Below are 16,224 nucleotides of genomic sequence, written 5' to 3' on the forward strand. Positions count from 1 at the left end.
TGATATATCATACGATGTAATGGTTACAAATGTAAAAATAATGCGCATGTTGAAAAATGTCTGGAGGGAAAATCCAAAATAATGGAGAGATCCTTTAGGGTTGGTTTCATACTCATTTTCTGCATGACAAATTTTAAAAGTTAGCAAAAACATATATTTCTAGTTGATCACGTTTCCAAAATAAGGGAACATCCTCACCATGAAATTAAAGTGAAGAGGTGCAGTAACTCTCCACCTTAAGTGACGCTGACATAAAGTATCTGAAACGAGAGGCCTTCCTGTGCTTCACATGCATGAACCGTCTCTAAAAGCCTCTTTTGTTACATAATCTTATTTTTGCAAGGGCATCTTGGCCCGGAGTCATTTAAATGATGTCACAACATCCTCAATTAAACTGTTGAAAGCCCCCGTTTCACTTTCATCACTTTAAAACTGAACTTTTTCATCTAAAGTCCATTCCTCACACCGTGCATTGAATAGGTTATGTTGGCATGCAATCACTGTCAACTACACTGTCAAAACGGATCAGACAAGTAGTGTGTAACTGAATGACAAACCATTATGAACTGGAATCAACCGCGAAACCGCAATCCCATGAATGAATGACCACACCCCCAACCCACACCCACACTTTGCAATTTGCCTCTGTTACACAAACGTTTTTGCATGATTTAAGCTCTTTGACTTCGTACACATATCACACGCAGCAAGAATGCCTCAGTTTTATTTCCCATTGTTAGTTATATAATTAGTGTGAACTGCATACCTTACACGTTTTGTATACGATGTTACAAATCGATCCAGTGGGTATTTTGATAACAGCATGATCAAAGTAATTACAGATTCGACAATGACTGTGATATGCAAGGTTGGTTGACATTCTATTGAGGAATGTGTGTAATATGGATAACGCAGTGAAGTGTGTCATTTGTTCATGTTTTGAAAAGGACACTCACATAATATGCTGAGTGGAATACTTGCCACACAATGAAGCTTGTCATTGCTTAGTCGTTGTTATGCTGTAATCAACCTACTGTCACTTTTGCCTGTAGTATTTTGGATACCTTGCTATGTCATTGTAATCTTGTGAGAGGTACCACTTTCAAGTGAAACCTGCTGAGAGGTTTTACGTTTGAATTGTAAGAGCTACTAGGAGGTTTTACATATCAATTGTAAGACCTAGGTTTTACATTTGAATTGTACTTGTATAAACAGACTGTTAATATGCTTTCAATGTTGAATTTTGACAGGTTCAAAGTCACAATGTTTCCTCAATAGTTGACGTTTTATATATTGTTTGTATTATTTAACGTAATCCCGAACATTCCCGAAAATAACAGACCATATGATAGATGCGTGTTTCTATCTGAATTTTTTCTTTTCTCTTAATATTACCAGCAGTTACTTTCCAGACCTTTTTCACTTAGTGTCAAATTATTATGTACCTGATATTACTGAATGAATATACATGTAATCTGCATGTACATATAGCAACAGATGCTGGAACTGGCAGTTTCATTCGGGTCGTTCAAACACCACTTGGGTTGTAAATATAAAATATAAAACGTGAACACCAGAGAATAACCTGTGTCGAGTATCAGCCGAAACAGATTCCAATGGGCAAAAAGGCCAATATAGGGGTAACAAGTATTTGAACGGATCATTGAAAATCAGTAATGACACAATGTGTTCGCGAAAAGGGTAAGCTGACTCAAATTACATTGTATAACATAGATATGTGTCAGTTTCACATGATATGACAACATTGCACCATCGAGTTTTTTCATATTTAGCCATTTATTATTTCACCGAACGTCGCCTGAATTTTTTATTGCCTGTTTTTCAATAACATTTTAAAACTTAAATTGGAAGTGGTTAACATTTTCAGTGGCCATATCATCACGCCTCCTTATCCTCTTCATTCCGCTTAAATGGTTCATGGCAGCGATCACTTCAGTTCTTTCTTTCGTCACATCGTGGCTGATTGATGAATCCTGTGCTGAATGCCAACCTTTTTTTCTGAACATGTTCTGACAAATGGCGACCTGTAAGAAGCCCCATGCTTCTTTCTCTTCATCAACTATCAAACACATATTTCACATCTAAAAGGCACCTGATACTGAAAAGGCTGTGTTCTGACTGATATGTAATTTGCCTGATTGTCCTAGCTTATAAAGGACTCAACAATATTATTCTGTTTCGTATCTTACTCATCCTGTTATCTTGATGTCAACTTTAGTATATATTCAGTCACTTTAAAAATATTAACATAAACAATAAACAAACACACATGCATTTTCTGTCGCTGAAATTACATCATTGATATTTGTCTGGCGTTGAGATAAATGATTTCTTTCGTTCTTAAACTCGTTGCCACGATTCAATCAATTGTGGTATCTCCACGATGAAGCTAGTGCGCTTCTAATTTACACCCAAAATTCCTGCTGATTCGATGAAATGTATAAAAACTAAGGTTGTCAAATATCTTTCATTTGATAAAAAAACATTCAAGTATTATGATGTTTGATTACATGGCGTATTTGCTAGTCCACAATTTCGAACTGACCTCGATGATGATATCAAAAGAGGCAACAATTTGGGATAGTGACATCTTCAGCACCGAATACATGCACTTGATGTGCAATATGTAGACGTTTCATTTTCCATTTTGATACCATTCAAAATTTGGGCTTCTTGAATTAGAGCTCCGGGACGTCAATCCGGGAAAAGTACTACCGAGCGCGGCACCTTTGGGATTGTGGCCAAAATGTATGTACAACGTGATTAAATTGTAGTTCCGAAGAAGGTATTTAATCTATAATCGCTACCAATTAATTCTAACGTTTTTTGTAATACTTTAACAAAACATGCTTACTGTTTGGATTCTTCGAAACTTGAAACTTTGTTTAATTGAAACAACATCAAAGGAAGTGTAAAAACACAGCTACACGTAGATAATGATATGTTGCATCAAACTGACATACATGTAGGACTATATGCTGAATTATATTTCTTATATCCTATTCGGAGACTTGCTGCCTTTGTAGAGTAGTGTCTACATTCAGATCAAAAGAGCTAACGATGTGTTAATTATTTAATTCCAATTCACAGGAGATGTAGTGTTGGAAGACATTTACTCTTGCTAAAATTCTTATTCCAATTCGGTGTTTTTTGTTGAAGGGAAATATATTCATTAATTGTAGGTTTGGATCCCGAGAGGTTGACACAATATGATACTTGTGTATCATGGGATACATGCATACACAAAACCATTTTACGGTTTATGAAAGTCATATCAATTGACAACTCATATAACATCATAATAACCCACCCCCACACCCCCTCCTACCATCACAATCGCCTGTAACGCATATTGAAAACCAAGTGTCTGCACTTAATTTCAATTTCACGAGATGTGATACCGTCTTTGGATTTTAAAGCATCTGTTCCTATCAGATAGAAAGTTATTCATTACAACATACAGTGTTTCGGTTAAAAATAATTTATTATTGCATCCGTTAAAGAAATGTTTTGAAAGAATACGTGATAACCGAATATGAATAGCTGAACACATATTACCGTCTTGCTGATTCCGTATCCAAAATACCCGAACATCCTTTACCTGAACATTGGAGGTTTAAAGTGCAGCAGCTGTCCTCCTTAAGTGATACTGGCGTAAAGTATATAATGCCAGAACTCTTCCTATGCTTCACATGCATGAACCGTTTCCAACAGCCTCATCTGTTACATAAGCATGTTTCTGAAAGAACGTCTTGACACAGAGTCAATCAAAGGATTTCATGGCATCCTCAATCAAACTGTTGAAATCGAAGTTCCCTTATTAACTTCCATCACTTTAAATATGAACTTGGACATCGAAAATGTATTGCACGCGGTTTGAAGAGGTAATATTGGCTTTCAAATGTCCAAACGCTTTTGGCAAGTAGAATGTAATTGATTGATTAACCAGTTTGAACTTGGATGAACCACGAAATCACCAAATCAAAGCCCCATCTCTTTGTAGGTCTGCCTCTGTTGCATGAATGTAGTGGATGGATCATCTACTGTTTCTTACACGATTTTCACAGCAGTTAATATGCAATCAGACTTTTTTTCATACAAGACCTAAAAAGCTATACTTTCGCTCATAACATTACATGACATAACGTAACGTAACGTAACGTAACACAGAAATTTAATGCATCTATCAAGCGCCTGACCTCCCAACTTTACCATCGTCATATAGCTGGAATATTGCGGAGTGTGGCGTTGCACAATAAACAACACACAAACAAACAAAACTTCCAACTTCTGTAGGTCCTCAGCGGCAGTACAAAATATTGTTACCCCGGTCAATGGATCAGTGTGCACTTGTTTCATTCTGAGTTCCCTTGGAGGAGATAGAGGGTTAGCAGTCACATTATCATCTCATCCCACCGGGTTCCCATTCACTGCTTGGTGACTCGAGGCATACTTCGAACAATGCATGTAACATATGCTTTAGTGTGCCGCAGGATCGAAGCCATAGAAACTCACAAAGTCAAGCTGCAGAACAAGTGCCTATCCACCTCCTCTCGACGACCAACGTGGCCTAACTTCGCCTGATTGAGAACTATTCGCTGCTCAGAGGACCACGTATATGGATCTAATGAACCAGAATTCCAGCGATAATTGCCCCTGGTATCATCCTCGTTACTGTCACCGACGCTACTGCAGTATATGCTTTTCATTCAAGTTTGATATACAACTGAGGTTCGATGTGCAATTGAGGACTACTTGCCCATTGACACCATTTTTACAGAATCATTAGGTCGTGGATCGAAGGATACTCACAGTTTGCTGAGTTGACGCTGTCACAAACATGATGCCTTCTAAGTTATGCTGATAATGTCATAGTGAAATTTATAGTCGCATTCTTGTGCATACCAATATTGGGGTAATGTGTAATTTGGCTGCAAATGATATTTGAAATATTTCCATTTCAAATAACCATGGACACAGGCTTAAACTTATGACTCATGTCGCCATTTTACATTTGTTAAGTGTTATAATTGTGAGTTTGGTTTAACGCCGCTTTTAACAGTATTCCAGTTATATCACGGGGTGTCAGCTTAATGTTGGAGGAAAGCCCCAAGTGATGCAGGTATCAGCTGTTTACCACTTCGGTGAAACCCACGAGCACGGGTATGGTACTGACAAACCTAGAAACATAATCGGGGAGAACCATGATTCGAACCCACAAACATAGCTCACTGGCATGTCCAATATTCATTTCATTCCACTTCTTTCTCAAGCAGAGGTTCAAACTAAAATGTCGTTCACGGCACGCAGTCACACCAACCCTCCATTCACAACAACATGTCAGATTTATGTCCCATTTACACTGCCGGGAAAAAGAAAATATACACTTGAACATTTGATTTGACCAGAAAAATACGAACGTTATGAAAACGTTACTAGGCTGAAAACACTTCACATTTAAGGTCCTAAACAAAATTTTGATACCCTTATCAAATACATCACCTTTGAATAACCATTTCTTGTTTGTTTCATTTTTAGCCGCCATCAAACGCCAACACCTTGTCTCTGTTCTGACAAATGGTCACATTAGTCGACCGCATCCTTCTCTTCCCAAACTGCCAGACACATCTTTGACATTGTCAATGGCACCTGATATAGACATGTCACATTGTGATTGATACGGTGCTGACCTACAGCAACTGTACGCATGGTCTTATCCTCATTGGAACTGGCTTGTAAGGTAAACACACCGATACAGTAGGGTATAAAAATAATTCGTGTATTATAAACAGGCACCATCTTCAAATCAGGAATAAAATTTTAATCGTATGAACTGTGCAGGTTTCTGCAAATATGTTCCATTCATTTCTGTTTGTGTTCATGTATTCATTTCTGGTTTTATATACTCCTACTACCTTGCCCCATCGGTGTCACTTGTTACACACACGTAAGCACAGGCAAGTCAGTTGTTCATATTAGAAACACGGGAACATGTGGTATATGTAAAAATTGCATCGGACATCATTTTGGCCATTGGTCTACCATACAACTTTTGAAACCTTTACGCCTTGGTGGTTGCAACCTTGATCAAAAGTCATACGAGGGGTGGTCAAAAACTTCTAAGCCTGACTAACATTCAACTGTGGGCCATAACAAAGTGAACCAGCCAATGTAGTACATTGTTTGGGTAGTTCATTGCAAGTGCATTTGGTCTGTCTGTTGAGGCCGTTCGTATATAAGTGACAGCCAACTGAACGCGATAGGGTTCCAAGTGGACACAGAAATGGAAACGAACGAGTACCGAGTTGTCATCAAGGTTTTGACTTGAGAGAAAAGTACCCCCCAAGAAATTCTTGACCGCGTGTCACAAAAAATTATGGAGATAAGTGCCATAGCGCTTTCAATTTTAAACGTTGGGCAGTTATATATAAGGGCTGGCACCATTCAACTTCTCCAGTACCAAAGAAATTCTACTACTTTATGACAATGCCTCTTCTCACACCTCTCGACTTCCAAAGTTGCTGTACGACATTGTGGGTTCGAAGAGCTTCCTCACCCTCCATACTTGCCAGACCTGGCACCAAGTGATTTCCACCTGTTTCCTAAACTGAAAGAACACCTTCGTTGAAAGCCATATGACGACAATGATGACCGACCTCAAAGCTGCCGTAAATGGGTTTTTCAGGTTGGCTTCAGAAAACATCTTCCTGTCTGGAATTGAAAAGACTTCACAATCGATATGTATATTCAAGTGTATTGTATAAGTGTATTCAAGAGAAGGGAGATTATGTTGAAAAATAATATCAAAAACACTTTCACAATTGTTGGTTTTGTTTGTTAGTAACTTTTTGACCAGCCCTCGTATGCCGTTCTTTGAAATCTTCGTGGAAAGGGCAGGCCGGATTGTACTTCAAAAGTTGTGAGATGTAGAAACCAAAGACAGTAGCTAATGAAATACTGCTCGACATAAAGGTAAAGTTGAGGTCATCCCTCTTGACACAAGGCGTGTAAATACTTTATTGTAACTCGGAATCTCTTTGTGTTCATTGAACTAAAGATGAAACATATGAAGGTGTTTCACAGGTCTCTAATGTGTCTAGTTCAGTAAATCAGTGGAAGAGAATTCTCTATTCGACCATTATTGATATACTTGAAGCTTAAGTTAAACCTCTTGGCCATGTTTTAATTATGCCAATCCGAGCAGAATTCTGAATTTGTGCCAGTGGGAATGCTTACTTACGGCTTCCTTGCTTTTAAATAACTAAATAAAAGCTTTACATTTTAGATTGTTGTCGTTGGCAAACATAACGTTATAATGTGGCAAACAACATGAAATTACCTCAGCATTATTAATAATATCGTGTTCTGCAAATGTTTCGTGATGAGGTCATCAACAGGACTTAAACTACTTTGTATGGTTATCAATCCATATTACAGTCTGCCTTCTCTATGTAAGAATGACAGTAGAAAAGATTACGAATTTTATGGAACCCTGGAGTACTTAACAAAATAAATAAATCTGTTTCGCAGCTTGTTCATAATACCACTGAGATATATTCAATCTTTAGAAATAACATTCGAACCAAATTAATTGAAAATACTGTTGTTCAAAATAAATTTATTGATCTTTGTCTGGCGTTGAGGTAAACTGCTGAAGTTGTACTTCAGGTCGTTGAAATGATTCAATTACTGTTGTTATCTCCACAAATATTATTCCTGTCAGTTCAATATTTACATTTTGAAAACGAGTTCTCACAAGTGTTTCCCAAGGCTAGTGTACGCTTCCCACTTTAATCCGACACTATACATGGTACTGATTTCATTAATGTTTTCAAACTAACATTGTAAATTATCTTTAACCTGAGGAAGAGATTTTAAAGGATGCTGACGTTTATGGTGTGACCAGGGCACGAGTTGAACTATCCGATCCTCCAGGTAACAATGGTGCCAGCACTCAGACTTGGATGCCTGAGGAATAATATCGATCACAGGTCAGAAAAGGGCGCGTTATGATGCTTGGAGAGTCACAGCATCGGCACCAAATTCATGCGTATGACGGACAAAAATAATAGGCACATAAATGAAAACGCTGTGTAAACTCTCAAGAAGTATTTATTCAAGACGTGTAATCACGTGCGAACATACATTCGTTTTGCCTTTTAAACAAGAAGTGCATACGTTAGATTAAGCCACGTATCTGTCCTCTAAGACATTTGCTATGTGGGTGGAAGGTTGGTGGATCGATCCCCAGCCGCTTCCTACCACAAGACGGTACTTCTTGTTTCCTGACTGGCGTTCAACATTAAGGGGATAAAACAGGCTCGGAGTCAGTATACTGTGTCTGAGGAGATTATCCATATTGGACTGCGGCATCAGTATCTGAGTGGGCTAGTATTGTAAAACTTTATAAGTACAGTCATCTTCAAGGCGACGTTAAACCCTCATCTCATATGCAATGCTCGTTTAGGGAGTTGCGAAAACTATGTATTGTCCATTAGAGTGTCTGTTGCTCTGTTACTTGTCTTTGTAAACTTAAGCTCGAATGCTAATTAATGGTTAAAATGGAGATGGGTATATTAGAAAATTCACTGGATGTGTACACAAATATGTAAGGAAAACACTATGGTACAGCACTTAGCTATGTGTACCGACAAGCCAATATCAAAATCGTTTAAATTGAGCAGCACAGAGATACGGTTACCGCAGCTAGCCCAGATTCGAATGTAACAAGGCATCCCTATTTTTGTCCCTACACCAACCGCATGAAACCTCTGTATCGGGTGTATTTTGTCAGTGAAGAGAAGGGTGAGACTTAGCCAGAACAGAGACCGCATTGTTGGTTTTCAGAAAATACATAATGAATGCGGACTGTTGTGTTTGTGCGTCTCAAAATTGTGTAGATTATCACAGATTTTATTTAAAACTAATATTTGAGCATTACAATGTTTTAACTATCATTAGACAGTACAACATACAACCGGGCTGTATATCGCCAGCAACTAATGGTATTATCACCATACTAGGGACCAGTGGGACGTACTGTACCTCTGCTACTTGCATGGTACCCCAACAGGATTACACCCTAGCTGCACGCGATTGTTTGCCATAGACAAACGGATAGAACATAAACGGATAGATAAACTTCTTTAAATGATGGGGGATGGGGAAACTTACTTTGCGTTACTTCAACCCCTTTGAAGGTACAGCCACGAGCAATATCAGTTACTATTTTACTGTACCAAATTAAAAGATCAATTTCTGGTCACAATACATATTTGTGTCGAAATATATAAATTAGTGCAGTTTGAAAACAGCGTGAAAACATAAATGCACTCGTTTTGTATCTATTTGCTCCAAACAGCACCCTTACATTTAAATTAATTAAATGAATAAAATAACGCTTTATCCGTATGTGGTAAGTATTTGTAAATGAAAGTAAGAAGATGTACAACTTTATGGATATTAACTTCTGGTTAAAGCGCCATGTTTCCATGAAGAAGTCTTACTAACTGTTTGATTGGAAACCATAATGTCTTCTTACTTACTCACCAACTTCTAGAATGTCAATCAGACAGTGAGTAGATGTAAGTGACAAAACTCTTTCCATAATCATAAGATATTTCTAAATGTCCATGGTACGATTCGAAGATATCATAAGATGTTGATGAAATAGAGAAAAGTAAAATAATGAAACGTTTGTACAAAACAGATTCAATGTGTTTCTGAAGGAATGCACGGTGTCACCTTTCTCTTTCATGTGAACAGTCACATTAAATCATTTTATTTAAAGAATATTTATTGAAGGTTAATAAAATCAGCGGGTATCACACGCTGTTATACCTAATCAGTTTTAGATTTCATTGTAAAGATCTGGTCATACACCTGATGTCGTCGTTGTAATGGAGCGAGAGGTAGATCTTGGAACAGTACTGGTGTTCATTGTACCTTGTTCATTAGACCTTGTATCTGATACCTGGTGTTCAAAAATGGTGTTTGCTGCATCTACATATCAAAAACGAATAAATAATTAAAATTGCCGTGGATGTAGTACCATCTCAGTTGTCAGTTGTCACTGCAAGAAAGGAAAACTCGGAAGAGATATTCACTTGCTTGGCATCGTCTTTTACAATCAAGGGGAGGAAACACTGGCACAAGCGGCACCATCAACTATATTAGAATGCTTCTGTTCACGCATTTGGTCCATATATGCTGTTGGAGTTCATGTTGGCGCCATTATAAGGAGTTAATAGTACATCACACTCCCATGAGAGCAGTGTTATCATAATTCAATAAATTCCTTCACCGAAGAAAATTATTGATTGGGATGAAGGTCCTTGATTGTGTTTGTCCTAATATGTCTAATCCATTTAGCAATTTGTCAAGTGTTGGAAGAAAGCTAATTAAAGTAAAGATTAAAGTAAATTATTGAATTCGCTATTTTGACTTGTGCCATATGTTCCCATGTTTCTTCAGATGAACAATTACTTTGCACTTGCATGTGTTTGTGACGGTGCCACCGGTGGGTCATGATACGTTCAACCTTTTGCTAACAGCTGGTATCATCAAAATTTGATGGTGCTTATAAACACATGTTTATGATATTGTTAAAATCTTATAATGGACTCTACTTTTAGCAGAAATTTCTTATGATGATGGAATTGTTTCGGCGCATTCATTTAAGATTTGGAGCCGGTCAGGACAAGTCAGATGGCGAAACGTATATCCAATTTCGATTCATTTCATTGTTTTGACGAACTATATAACTAACCAACCATCTTTTATCATCCCAAACTGACCTCCACAGGAGTTATCGCTCGGTTGAGATCACGCAATGTCTCCAAGGAGATGTGCTTTAAAAGCCATTGTGACATCATCGGTAACCATGACGTCAAACGATGATGCGCTAATCTGCAACTGAGACAGGTTAACCGTAAGTTTTCCACCCAAAACACTGGTTATTATTGTTTTACAAACTGACAAGGAGCGAGAATGATATCAAGAATCGGAGGTTTAAAAGGTTATTGAACTGATATTGTGTTGATATATTTGATATTTATAACTGTGATGAAATCTGGAGTGACTATTTACCATTTCACTGTTACCTACATTGATACTTATAGTGTAAAAATGCCACTTCAGACATCACGCACCGCTCATCTTCTGGTCTTATATTCACGGCACAAGAATACACCTGATAATTTACATTAACTAGCAAAATGTGGACATCCTGAAATAACTTGATATAGAAGTAGTTCTAGTACTTGGATGGCCGTAAGATATCTCCCTATGATATTATCCTTAATACAATTAGTAGCGTAAATGTCATCACCAGACATCATCAAGCACTTCCATAAAAACAATTTGCGTATTGTTTTGTCTCTATATGACTCAAACAGCTTGGCGTGACCTTTGCAAATCTGTTTACCGTAGCCAGTTCGCCCACAGCAAAGTATAAATAGCAATATAATATGATAGCACAGGTGCTTATATCTTTAATAAATGTGTAAAAGTCGCAGAAAACCCATTATTGTTATATAAGTTGAACATTTGTGTATTTAACACTGCCACTGGTATATATTTTAGATGTTCCAAACGTATATATTGTACATTTATTGTGTCTTTACCTTAGTTCTTTTATTCACTCTGTGATTTCAGTGATTACAAAGGGTCACTTAATGCTAGGTCATTACGTTTCAGCAAGAAGTGCCTCTGGTTTCACACGAATTGTAATGAACATATATGCTACTGTTAACAACTACGGTTTACTACCCCTCACAGTGTATAAAAAAATTAAGATGCAGATGCTTGACATAACATAGGAATGGCAGCATATCTTTACTGTGACTGGTAGTAAGGGCTGAGCGTAAATGTCCTGGCTTCATTCGACGGGGTGGTGGTTTTATTCCCGTCTCTGTAACTTGGCTGTTTTATTCACCCTGTGAGCCACGTTTATCTTTTGTGGTATGATCCTCACCTTTCTAACGAGCAGGTTCCTCGTTAGCTGGTTACAAGTAGTTTCGTGAGTGCTGTTAGCGCCTGCCGGCATTTGTATATCCGTTGCTAAGACCATTGTTTCTTCTATCGTAAGACATACTTCGCAGAGAAACATGTTGATGCTTCTTGTTACGTTACATCATGATCTTTGATACAATATAACATTACCGAAATGAAATATATGCCAATGAAGTGAATGAACACATGACACTTTTTCATGGATAAAAAAAATAAATAAAAAGAAGTTACGTTCCATAAAAAGTGTAAGATATTTATGATATAGATGTTTGACTTTTAACCTTCGAATAGTAGAATAGTATATTCAATATGGGCGTAAACTGTCCAGGTAGTGACTTGGTATGTGCAATGAATATCCACGAGTCTTATGACAGATTGGTGTAGGATTACCTTGAACTTGCATTACCTTACGTGAAAACGTGACTTTTGATTAGAAAGAGGAAGAATGTCGTAAGTTATGGTAAGGATAGTATAGAAGTAACTGTCGATTCGTGCATAAGAAAAACCAATCCCTGTAGGTACCAGAATGTTCTCCAATTTACATCCCTACTTTCTTAAAGTTAAAATACGTCCTTACTTATAGACTTTAACAACACTATCTTTTGTCGAAATGTTTTTTTAAACCAGAACTCTTGCTGTCGGTATGAATACTGTGGGTCGTATTCGGTGATACACGTGGAATGTGTTCTATGCTGCTGTTGCACGAGCGACAACCTCCATCACTTTATGTAATGATGTATGTACAAGGGTCATTACTACTCCCAGCACGTCTTTCAGCAAGTTTTAAATCACTTTGATGTAGATTCTAGGAATTATAGAAACTTGTCCAATATTTTTATCGATGTTCAGTGTATCTCATGAAAGATTTATTCTATTACCTGAACATGAACCGCGTGTTACGTGTGGCAACTGAGGTCCACAAATACACGTCCGCTGTTCATATGATGTGAGTTGGAACCCCACTTAACACACATGGTTTCCTTCACAATACGAAATAATTTGTTTTGAGTGTCAAAATATAAGGGTTCCTTCAATACTGTGGGTATGTGATAATGAAGGCTTGAATAACTGGCAACCAGCTGTCCCACTTGACAAAACGTGAATGGGGCCTTCAAACAATGGACTGACATCACAGATATGTTTGTAGTCATATGCAGAGGGACAGCTCTGGCCAACAGAGCAACAGGCACCCGCGGGCCCACTTATTTCTCTCAATCTAATACTCTTGAAACAGAGGACGTCACTGTCACTGACCTATGAAGTAGGCTCTCCAGAGACTGTCTTCCTGTGGCGTGTTGATCCTGGTTTCTCTGCTGTTGGTCTATTTATTGTCCTTTCTATTTTATTACCCTGCAATAAGTTGTTGTTCGTGATTTGATCCCATTTGAATCATTTGTGTCAAACATTTATTTGAGTAATAATGATAGCGTTCTATCCTGTAAGGGTACTATCATCTAACGGAAGACGAGGGACTACGGTATTTTATTGCGAATAAAACAGCATGAATTGCCTTATAGCAATCGTGGGTAATCAGCGTATCTCTTAATAGATGTTGCAGTTTTTAAGCAACCACGATGCAATGGGTAATCCGGAAATTACTATATTCGTGTGTTGAGTTTACAGTTTTTACGAATAACAGGTCAAATTCTTCTATTTCCCTCTATGTCAGCAATTCTGACACTCGTTTCTTAACATCCCTTTGACAAACACATTCGAAGAGCATAACTGCACTGGACTGAAGTGATAGGGGTCAGTTTTCCATTATATTGCATGGTTCACGATTCCTGCTAATAAATTTGGTTTAGACCGAATTTAACTCACTCACTCACGCTACTACTAAGTCATTGAAAAAACTAAATCTCAAAATGTGATGACTTCTTCCCCACAAAGGAATAAAAGCGACAAAACCCTTTCCAAATTCATCAAAAAACACTGCCAAAAGTTCAGCCGATTGTACGATTCCGAGCATTCATGAGCATGTATTTATGAATCATTATCACATTGTAATGGTACCAGCCAGGTGTTGGCGAAAAGTTGAGTGTATCCTGCCCCACCGGTGACACCCATCATAAACACATGCACATGCAAGTCAATTGTTCACCTGAAAAAAAACACACGGGAACATATGGTACAAGTGAAAAGACGATCGGAAGAAAAGTAAAGTTTATAGTATATTCCTTTGTCAGCATAAGATAATTGTCTACAATGTTTCAGCGGTGCGTATGTCAAATTAACCTTGTTGTTTTCTTTACGTTATCTTTAGTGGCGAATGATACTGGCAGTGCAGGACATTTCCAGTTATCCATTCATATAATTGTCACCATTAGTTTGCCTTTTACACCCAGTGGAATCTGTTTCGGCGGATAGTAGAGATTGGTTTGCACACTGACGTTGACGTTTTACATATATTTACAATGCATATTAATAAAGTTACATCTATTTCATTACGCCGTGTACCCGGGAAGGTCCGGTTTGGAGTAAGACTTCAGCAACCCATGCTTGCCGTAAAGGTGACTATACTTGTCGTAAAAGGCGACTAACGTCATCGTGTGGTCAGATTTCCTGTCTTGGTTTATGCATGTCTTCGTATCCCAAATGCGTGGATCGATGCTCAAGATGTCAATCACTGGATTATCTGGTCCAGACTCGATTATTTTCAGACCGCCGTCACAAAGCTTGGCTATTGCCGAGTCCGGCGTTAAACAACAAACCAACAACAACCAACAACAATACCCCAGGTAAGAACAGGACCCATCACCAACCGGAACAACAGCCTCTGTGTCTTGACTAATTCCGAGTCATCGTTCCCCAATGGTGTTCCTAGCTTTCCTGGTCTAGACGCAGTTATTTACAGGCCGTCGTGATAAAATTAAACGGTACTGCGTTCAACATCGTTAATCTTCCCAATTTTGTATGGATGGATACTGACACTTAGGCGATAAAGAATTAGGAATGCAATCGAATGAAACAAAAATTGTACTGATTCGTCCACGTCGTCGGCTAAGGCTCTGCAGAGTAGTGCCCTTGTAGGTGCCAGAAACGTTTGAACGGGGATTCGAATTGGCCTATATTTTAATTCTTGGTTTGTTACCACTGGCCGATCACTTCATCAGTTCAGGCTTTTCTACCACATCAAGCTGACATGCTAAGTATGCTATAACTGAAAAAAGAGACATTACACCATACTGATTCCTCACTCAGTCATTCATCAAGAGGTTATAGGAAAGATCATTAACCCCCAATTCGATATCTTCACCCTGGGATAGATTTAAATTTATCCTTCCAACTGTTTCAGTAACTTGTTCATTCGGCGGTCTTCCGAATCTAGCAGTCGTGAATACCAATCTTGGGTGAAGTGGAGAACTATCTGACGAGTACCATATACTATCGAACACTGATTTTTCGAAAATGATGGATCGACAATGGCACCAATGATTTGTCCTTTGTTGCCTTAACAAACGTTAATTGGTTTGCCAATTCTTGTAATCTTCCACAGAAACTATGCATCGATGTGTGTGTCAATTAGAGAGTCCTTTTCTCCAGTGATTTCATCATACTCTGACGTGTGAGAAAGGAACTGCCTTTATGAGAGCAGCCCTGAGAGACAATTGGCTTGTCTGTCATGTAGCAGATTCCTGGAACGACTGATGTATGATGTGCCAGGCCTTCCCTTGCACGCCGAGGATGAATAGTTCAGGAGTAGTCCCAGTGCCTGATGAGATCAAACGCTTTCTCATTATCAAGAAACACAGTGTATACATTGGAAGATATTTCAGTGTAGAAAGACCTCTTTGAGAGTATAGGTACATGTTTGCACCATGCTCTCACCTGAAGCCTCATCGTAATCATTATGTATGTTGGACATCGGGCTCCATATATTTGATATACCTCTCAGTTCTCTCTATGAGGATCTTTTCAAACAGTTTTCCCTCCACAGACGTCAGGGTGATACCTCTGTAATTTGCAGAATCCGATCTGTCCTTATTGTGTCCTTTAAATATTGGAATAATTGTTCCAGATATTAACCGCGCAGGGGTATAGCAAGTACATATCATCACGTTAAACAGCTGGGTTAAATGTTTTTAGAGCAATGCTCCATCGAAATAAATATGGTAATTTGTGATTTGGTCCGGTCCTCGGATTTTCTCATTTTTTGTTTCAGTCGTTTAGTTCGCATATATCTATGTCCGT

The sequence above is a fragment of the Haliotis cracherodii genome, unplaced genomic scaffold (genome assembly GCF_022045235.1).
Source record: "Haliotis cracherodii isolate W230 unplaced genomic scaffold, xgHalCrac1.p SCAF_2, whole genome shotgun sequence".
Lineage (NCBI taxonomy): Eukaryota > Metazoa > Mollusca > Gastropoda > Lepetellida > Haliotidae > Haliotis > Haliotis cracherodii.